We start from the raw sequence: 8,688 nt of genomic DNA on the forward strand, positions 1-8,688 counted from the left end.
GTAAAACCAATCATATCAACCATAAGGCTTGTTGTTTTTAAGTTTAACACAATTATTTTCTCTTACAATTTAAATATAAACAATCACATTACGAAAAATGGCCACAGCATCTACAGTTTAAGCTACTAATTTAAAATATATTTCAATTATATTTTGCGGCAATATTTGCATGAACTATATCACGACATACAATGAAATATATAATTAACTATGCTAACAAAACATAATCTGAAGAAATAGCAAGAAACATACGAAGAGATGCTTCTCACCGCTGCGCCATCGCTCTGTCAGAAAGTTTATGTTCAAACTGCACTGATTTTGTTTCTATGGAAACCAGCGAAATTTTTCATTGGTCGAAAGGATGAAGATGTGTACTGACGCCATTTTCAACGAATGAAAACGAGAATTAATTGTCAGGGCGGGACGAATTTGAAGGTGAACCAATAAAAAGTAGTATGTTTAGCTCGTGCTTGTTCTGGCTGGGCGTGATTGGATTTGTTGATCTAACCGCCTTCAAGCCCGTAAACCATGTATCTACTTGTCAATGGGAAACCACGCAGTTCTGTCTATAAATACTGACTGTAATTTTTTTATGACACAATGTCTTTGCTATGCAGTATTACGGTAATGCGTAATACCGCGATGTTTGGGGTGCCCCGCTGTTTTTTTTCCTTAGCTGACGAACGGAATTAGCATATTAGCCACGTTGGTAGGTCCGCTTTTGAGAAAGAACACTATAGTTCTTGTTATTCACATTCTGTGTCCTGGTGTTTTTAATTTCTCATAATGTGAACAATGATATGTCATATACAAGTTTTTTGAGAGACTAAATTTTGGTTTGATTTATAATTTATTTAATGGTAAATAAAGTTCTTATATAGCCATTTTAGAATTAGTGCAGTCTTTCGTTTAGAATTAGCGCAATATTCTTAAAAACTGCATGTTCAAACCAAACGCCATGCCATAATAACTGCTTTACAGATATTTCATTCAGGAATCTATGGAGGGTATACTGTAGGTAGGCCTGTTTGTGTGTGTGTGCGCGCGCGTTTGGGTGGGTGGTTATGTACATAGTGCTATAAAAACATGTTATTTTGACTTTGTAGGGACATGTTTTCGGTCCCGAAAGTAAGAAGATACTGAATTTTATTAAATTCTTTGAATGCAGCCAAAGGAATAATTCAAAAAGTCTTGCATTTTATTTGGTTGCTTACTGTTACTGCTTGGTAACTACTGCAATGTTTAAGGTTGCCATAGTTAGGATTGGGGTTACGCCCATACAAATGAATGGAGAATCCCCACAAAGATTCAAATACCTACTCTGTGTGTGTTTGTGGATTAGGTGTATATTACATTGTGGGGACCAAATGTCCCCCACAATGTGACAAAAACCTGTTATTTTGATGTTTTGGGGGGCATTTTCAGGTACTCAAAGATTTGTAAATACAGTCAAAAAACTAAAAATGCCAAAAGTCTTGTATTTGGTTTGGTTACATATGGTTAAGGTTAGGGGTTGGTAGGGGTTAAAGTTGTCATGTTGGGATTACAGTTTTCCCCATAGAAATGAATGGAGAGTCCCCACGAAGATATAATTACACAGCTGTGTGTGTGTGTGTGTTGTGTGTGGTATCAGATCAGTCCCTGAGAGTTCAGTAGTCAGGCGCCATGTTTCTGAGTCTGGTTGTGGAGGCCTGAATGCTTTTCCAGATGCCAGAGTGAAAAGATTATGTGAGGGGTGGGTGCGGTCATCCACAATGTTGGTGGCTTTGCGGATGGAGTGTGTGATGTGAATGTCCATGATGGAGGGGAGAGAGACTCTAATAATCTTCTCAGCTATCCTCACTATCCGCTGGTCTTATGATCTGAGGCGAGGCAGTTCCCAATTCAGACCGTGATGCAGCTGCTCAGGATGCTCTCAGTAGTTCCCCAGTAAAATGTTGAGAGGATGGGAGATGGACTTTTCTCAGCTTCCGCTGAAAGTAGAGGTGCTGCTGTGCTTTCTTGACTATGGAGCCTGTGTTGAGACAAACTTGTGTGTTGTTTTTGTTTGTCACATAGTGTAAAAATTGCCTAAGGAATCAAAAATGTGGTTCCATGGGGTTCCAGACAGTGACCTTTTTTGGAGACAGTGAGACTAAATTTTATACCTAGGTGCACCAGTTATGACATTGGTCAGGTAGGCTGTGGTCTGTTAGTTGGTGACAAGTGGCTGGTGATCCATGCAACCCAAGCAGAAGTGAGCAGAACTTGTATCAGCCAAATAGACAGGAGAAAGCGGATTTTTCATTGGACTTCAGGACTCCTGAGTAACAGATAAAGACAGAGAAACAGCAAAGTTATGGAGAATCAGGAAGTAAGTGCCAGTCTGCGCAGATCTGAGGTCAGTGAGACACACATAAGGCTCCTCTGATGCTCCTCTTCATCCGCTGATGGGCCTCCAGGTGAGAATCACAAATCAAACATAATAACAACTGACACAAAGGCCTGAGGTCAGACCCTCTGTATGCAGCACACAGTGTGTCTGCAGTCTCACCCTCACATCGTGTATGATGACATTTCTGCTTTTTAGATTAAGTGCCTGTCTGAGAATAACTTCTGCATCATGCTAATTATTTAGCTGTTTCGTGCTCATGGGCAAAAGAAAAATGAGGATTAAGTTAAATATATCAGAAATACATTTCTAATGTGGCTCAAGGCCACAGTAAAGTGGACCATCACATCAAGTAAGTACAAAACAGCCTTTACTAATACGCTAAGGGTTAAAACAACATATAAGATGTGCATAATCTGACAGTATATCAGCGTGAGAGCAAGGCTGGCCCTGGAAGTGGTGTGCATGCAATGGCAGAGCAAAGTTAGAGACACCCGCTAAAAACTTTCATTTCATCTCACTTGCTGCTTTCTTCTTTTTCCTTCTTTTTTTCCCTCCTAATCTGTCCATCCTCTTCGGCCAGCTCACCCACTGCATCACCATGCCGCCTAAAAATGAAATAAATAAATTTTTTAAATTTAAAAAATGAAATCGATCAACATGAGAGGCCTATACAGAGTTTATAGAACCCCTCATGGTAAAGCAAACATGTTTGTCACAGCAGTGCATTCAGACCATGATTCTGCTATAGCTGCCGGACAGGACAAAGGGAAAAAAAAGAAGAAGGTGGGGGTCAGTGCAGCAGTGGGTAGTTCAGGTCCAGAATGTAAAAATCCAGACCAAGATTTAGTTTCAACCAAACAGCTGAGTACTCTGTATCAGTGTCATTCTTAAAGTCGTGTTTCAACTTCTGGCAAAGTTCTCCCAGGAGCCTATCTCTGTTGTATGTACAGTCGGCATGTAATTCATTCCTGCCCAGGTCCCTGACAAACAGTTGGAGGCAGAATTACTTGTTATCAGAGTATGTGAATTTTTACACACACCAGCAGCTGTGACAGAATAAGATATTTCCTTTATACTGCTGCCACATAGTGGACACAAAGAAGACTGCAGTCAATTCTAAAATCAGTCAGTCAACATGCTACCACCACAGACTATAATCGGGAAGTGATCAAACTTCATGGTACAATATGAATATAAACAAACAGATGTAGTAAGTATATTGTGCAAAATGTATCTTCATCTTAACTACGCTGAATGGTGGAGTCCCAGAGTAAGTGATCCTCACCTGGAGGCCCATCAGTGAAGAAGAGGATGAAAAGGAGCATCAGAGGAGCCTTATGTGTGTATCGCTGACCTCAGATCTGTGGAGACTGACACTGACTTCCTGACTCTCCTTAACCTCACTGCCTCCCTTTTTGTGGGTTTTAAATGTTTAAAAATCATCCGTATATCTTTGATTTTCATAAACTGTTTGTGCACTGATGCATTTCCTGTCTATTTCTTGTCGGTAAAAAGGAAAACAGTTTGATGCTGCTGTTGTCCTGCTCTTACCAGGAATAAATATTTTGATTTCATCTAGAATCTTATCATTTTAGAAACATGATTTCATAGCAAAATTATTGATAGCTGGTCTTCACAGTGAATCATTCATGCTCACAGAGTTTAAACTACAAACAAATTAATCAAATAAGTCTAGTTCTTTTCTAAACTGTTACTTCCTCATATTGCAAATGAGCAAAGAGCAGTGAAATCAGACTTATTCTGAAAAGCAGAAAAGTCGTCATACAGGATGTGAGTGTGAGACTCTGCAGAAACACTGTGTGCTACATACAGAGGGTCTGACCTCAGGCCTTTGTTTCAGTCTTTATTATGTTTTGTACAGTTTTAAAATGTCACTGCAGTAGGTCCTTTTCATATGTGTGGATCAGCACAAATCAAGAGGTCCGTTAGGAAGGTGTCTGTATGACAGGGGTGGGGGTATCCTGGGGGGGGGGGGGGGGGGCGGGCAGGGGTAAAGTCAGGTAATTCACTTCATCTGGGTCTTATCAGCAGTCCTGTGTTTCTCTCAGCACCACAATGATGTTGCACACATAATGGGGTCCGTGGGCCTCCTCAGTTATATTCAGGCTTTCAAAGTTCTTCAATCATAAAAAGTCACATGGATCTGACACTGTTATATTAATTTGTTTAAATTCATTGAAAATACTATATATTACAGCTAGTATTTGGATCCGTCTGCTCTTTATCCGTTCCTCACTGGTATACCTGGGTTTCTGTGCAGTGCTTTCCGGAAGCATCATAACCATTCATAAGGGAATCTATGTGTGGCTGCCCTCTAGTGGATACACAAAATTCGGCTCAGTCATGACTTCAGAAGTTACGCTGACAAGGGATTCTGTACAATCAGAGATGAAGCTGCTGGATGGGATGGTCATCGCCTGCTTTTTCCGACTGATGTAGGTCTGGATGTAAAGTTACAAACTGCTTAATGTGTATCAATCTGTTTTATAATGTTCACACAAAAAAGTGCTTTTAATGTGTCTGCACCTTGTATCTCCCACAATGTGCTTCTGCATTTGATATCTTCTTGACTTGGGGATAAAGAGATTTAACTGGATGGATTTTACTTTTGTGAAGCACTACAGTCCAAAGCTGAACTGATTGTTCAAAGCTTTTTGGTTTTTAAGCAAAACTACTTCATTTAATTTATCTGAAACCCACTTTGCGCCTTTCTAGACTCAACAAAGCATCATTGCCAACAAAATAAGTGAGTTACAGTTAAATCAGGTAAAGAAGTTTCATTTGGAATTTACTGATCCAGGTTTTCAGCACCACGGACAGCAACTAGACTTACTGTCATTTAATAGGAGTGAAAGCAGAAACCAATAGATCACACAGGGATATTTTCATTTGATGGTCTCTTTCTTTTTACTTTTGATATGCCGTCTTCCTCCTTAGCTGATATGTGAGGTTGCTGTCAGCTGAGACAAGCTGGTGTGATTTTACGCAGAGTGATAAGTGGGCGGTCCTGTTTTCGTGTGTTACATTTTCATTTGATGTTGGCCAATATGTATGTGGTACTGTTTCCTCCTTAACTGATATGCACAGGCTGTTGTTAGCAGAGACAAGCTGGTGTATTTGTACCGCAGATTGAAAAGTGGGCGGTCCCCATTACATCACTCTTTAAATGAGTCCCTGATTGGTGGGCTCTGACGAGGAGGGGTGAACTAAAATCTCCAAACCATTTATCCATCCATCCATCCATTTTCCAAACCGCTTATCCTACTGGGTCGCGGGGGGTCCGGAGCCTATCCCGGAAGCAATGGGCACGGGAACAACCCTGGATGGGTGGCCAGCCCATCGCAGCCAAACCATTTAAGTTTGTGAAATTCGTTTTTAATAATTACCAATTTCAGAAAAATATGAAATGTTTTGTAAAGTATCAATTTATTAATCATGTATTTAAACAAATAATGACCAGTATAAAAGACACATACAAAACTGTACAAAAATCTTGGGCTGTCAAAGAAAATGATGTTCAAATGATCTTCATCTTGGTCTAGAATTATAATATTTACATTTACATTTACAGGATTTGGCAGACGCCCTTAGCCAGAAATAATATTTCTGGCTAATAATATTATATAATATTATATAATATTTTGTCCGTCAAAGTGTGGCAGCCCAGTCATTTCAAAATCTCTTCTAAAGTTAGTAAAACATTTGCACCAACCATCCAATAGACCTATATATTTTCATAACACAACTCCTATGGCTAATCAATGCATCATTAACATTTGTTTAATTAAATTAATTATTTAAGTGAGCTGGTGGCGGAATTTAACAAATACATGGAATGGCTGGGGTGCCCCTGAGGAGAGGTTTAGGATCCAAAGCGTGGTTCATCTAGCAATCCAACAAGGCATCAGTAACTTTATGGAGAAAAGAAGAAATTCTTGTTAGTTTTTATTGTGTCACTTTTAATTTGCATATATTTTTATGATAATTGTGTTTTTGTTCTGAGCAAATATACACAACCCAATTAAATAGCATTAAACGTTTTCTTTGATGGCCCAAGACTTTTGCATAGTACCATATTTTTTCAGAATCAAGAGACAATTTAATAAAAACCAGTCTTACCTTCACAAGATAACGATTATTAAACATTAACCAGCAGGTGGCAGCAAAGCACTTGTGAATAAGTGGCCAATACGTGGTTGTACAGGTTGCCAGCAGATAATCATCCCCTCTGTGTTTAACTGACTCTCATGCTATGACTGTACAGACTGAGCAGGGCCGAGTGAGAGAGGCCTCACTGCAGTTAGCATAACCGTTTATTTTACAGCTCGTCTGACTCATTCTACTCCACGAAGGTCATCTCCTCTGCCAGCTTCCTCTGATCCAGGGAGACCCTCTGCTTCTCTCTGATTGGTTCCCACTTTCTACAGGAGGTCCAGTGCAGCTGAATGGTGATGATAGTGCAAATCAGGTAAAACACACCAGTCCCAGCTTTCAGTACAGCATCCAGAACCTGCTCCCACCTGTGAGACATATAATACACCAGTGTGTCTGTCAGTCACACATATCACATTTAAACCTGAAGAACAAAACAGTGAATCTATTCTGACTGAAGTAAGTAAGACTAAGAAAAGGTCACTCTTGAAACTGAAATATAAATTATGAAAGATATTCTACAAAGAAAATGATTAGATGGAGAACAATGAATTAGTGTTCACATCCCAGGGCACTGATAGTGAACAGGTGAGATAAATGATTTTATTAACATATTTTAATGTATCTATTGTATCAGCGTGGCATGGTGGTGCAGTGGTTTGCACTGTCGCCTCACTCCTCTGGCACGTGTACTCAAGTCTTCGCTGGAATTCCGTGTGTATGGAGTTTGCATGCTCCCCCTGTGTCATTGTGGGGTTTCCTCCAGGGACTCTGATTTCCCCCCACAGTCCAAAAACATGCTGAGGCTAATTGGAGTTGTCAAATTGCCGGTAGGTGTGCTTGTGCGAGGGAATGGAGTGTGAGCGTGTCCTGCAATGGGTTGGCACCCTGTCATGGGACGTTCCCTGCCTTGCGCCCATAGGGACCCTGAGTTAGACAAGCAGTTTCAGACAATGGATGGATGCAGCACTGGAACAGATATTACAGAGTACAACTGTAACACTGGTCTACGCTGCAATGAAAAACCACCTACAGACATGTTAGTCAGTCTGCACACCATTAGTAACAATTCATCCTCACAAAGATAAAAAAATGCCTGAATTATGTTGCAAGCTACATGGATTTGTCTGGATTTGTATACATAACAAGTGACTGGCTGTATGTCTGTGGAAAATGCTGTGATTTTTGTCATATTACAGACTGATCATAAACTAGAAGACACACATTCAATATTAAAGACACCAATTAGCCTGACTGTGCGTTTTTGGATTGTTGGAGGAAACCCACACAGCATGTGGAGAACATGCAAACTCCACACAGACAGAGCAGAAGCCAGATTCAAACCCCTAAACATGGAGGCGTTAAGCAACAGCGCCGCCTACTGGACCACCGTGCCACTATCATTGAAACAATAATCCCAATAAATAACTCTGTTTCACAACAGCTGATAAATAGGGGATTATCCCCACAAAGAAGCACAAACCCCTTCGTGAGTGAAACTGCTGGGTTGATTAGTATGTATCTATTTATATTCAAGCATAAATAATTCACAGGCAGATTTAAATCAATTACTTATGTTTAACAGTAATATGAACTGGAATCTGCAGGATTCCACAACCAGCCACCAATACCAGCCAGTGTCCTTCCTCTCCAGCCCACTCATTGTCACAATGAAGGTTTTATTTTCTGTGTCATTCCTGATCAGGACAGGCCTCCCATGCAAACTCACTGATCTCTCTGATGCACAGGAGCCCCCAATCTTACACCACATCCTTTGTCTTTTGTTGTTTCCATAGTAACACTGACACTGTCTCCATCCACACCCGTCACCTCCTGTTTGTCCACTGACAGCCCTGGAGGACTTCAACACACAGGTAAAACACTCAACGATTTCCACAGCAATGAAATAAGAACATAAGAACATAAGAACATAAGAACTATACAAACGAGAGGAGGCCATTCGGCCCATCAAGCTCGCTTGGGGAGAACTAAACTAATAGCTCAGAGTCGTTAAAATCTTATCTAGCTCTGATTTAAAGGAACCCAAGGATTCAGCTTGCACTACATTATCAGGAAGGCTATTCCATACTCTGACTACACGCTGCGTAAAGAAGTGCTTCCTTAAATCCAGCTTGAAATGT

General features: G+C 40.4%; 1 long non-coding RNA gene across 1 annotated transcript in view; it reads left to right on the plus strand.

The window, feature by feature from the left end:
* LOC125711338 (uncharacterized) overlaps window positions 1–8,416 on the plus strand; it is a 40,292-nt gene extending 31,876 nt beyond the window's left edge. The window contains exon 3 of the long non-coding RNA XR_007382998.1: window positions 8,344–8,416. This is a non-coding gene — a long non-coding RNA (uncharacterized LOC125711338). The remainder of the gene's footprint in view (window positions 1–8,343) is intronic.
* Window positions 8,417–8,688: the final 272 nt, after the last annotated feature.

The sequence above is a fragment of the Brienomyrus brachyistius genome, chromosome 17 (genome assembly GCF_023856365.1).
Source record: "Brienomyrus brachyistius isolate T26 chromosome 17, BBRACH_0.4, whole genome shotgun sequence".
Classification (NCBI taxonomy): Eukaryota; Metazoa; Chordata; class Actinopteri; order Osteoglossiformes; family Mormyridae; genus Brienomyrus; species Brienomyrus brachyistius.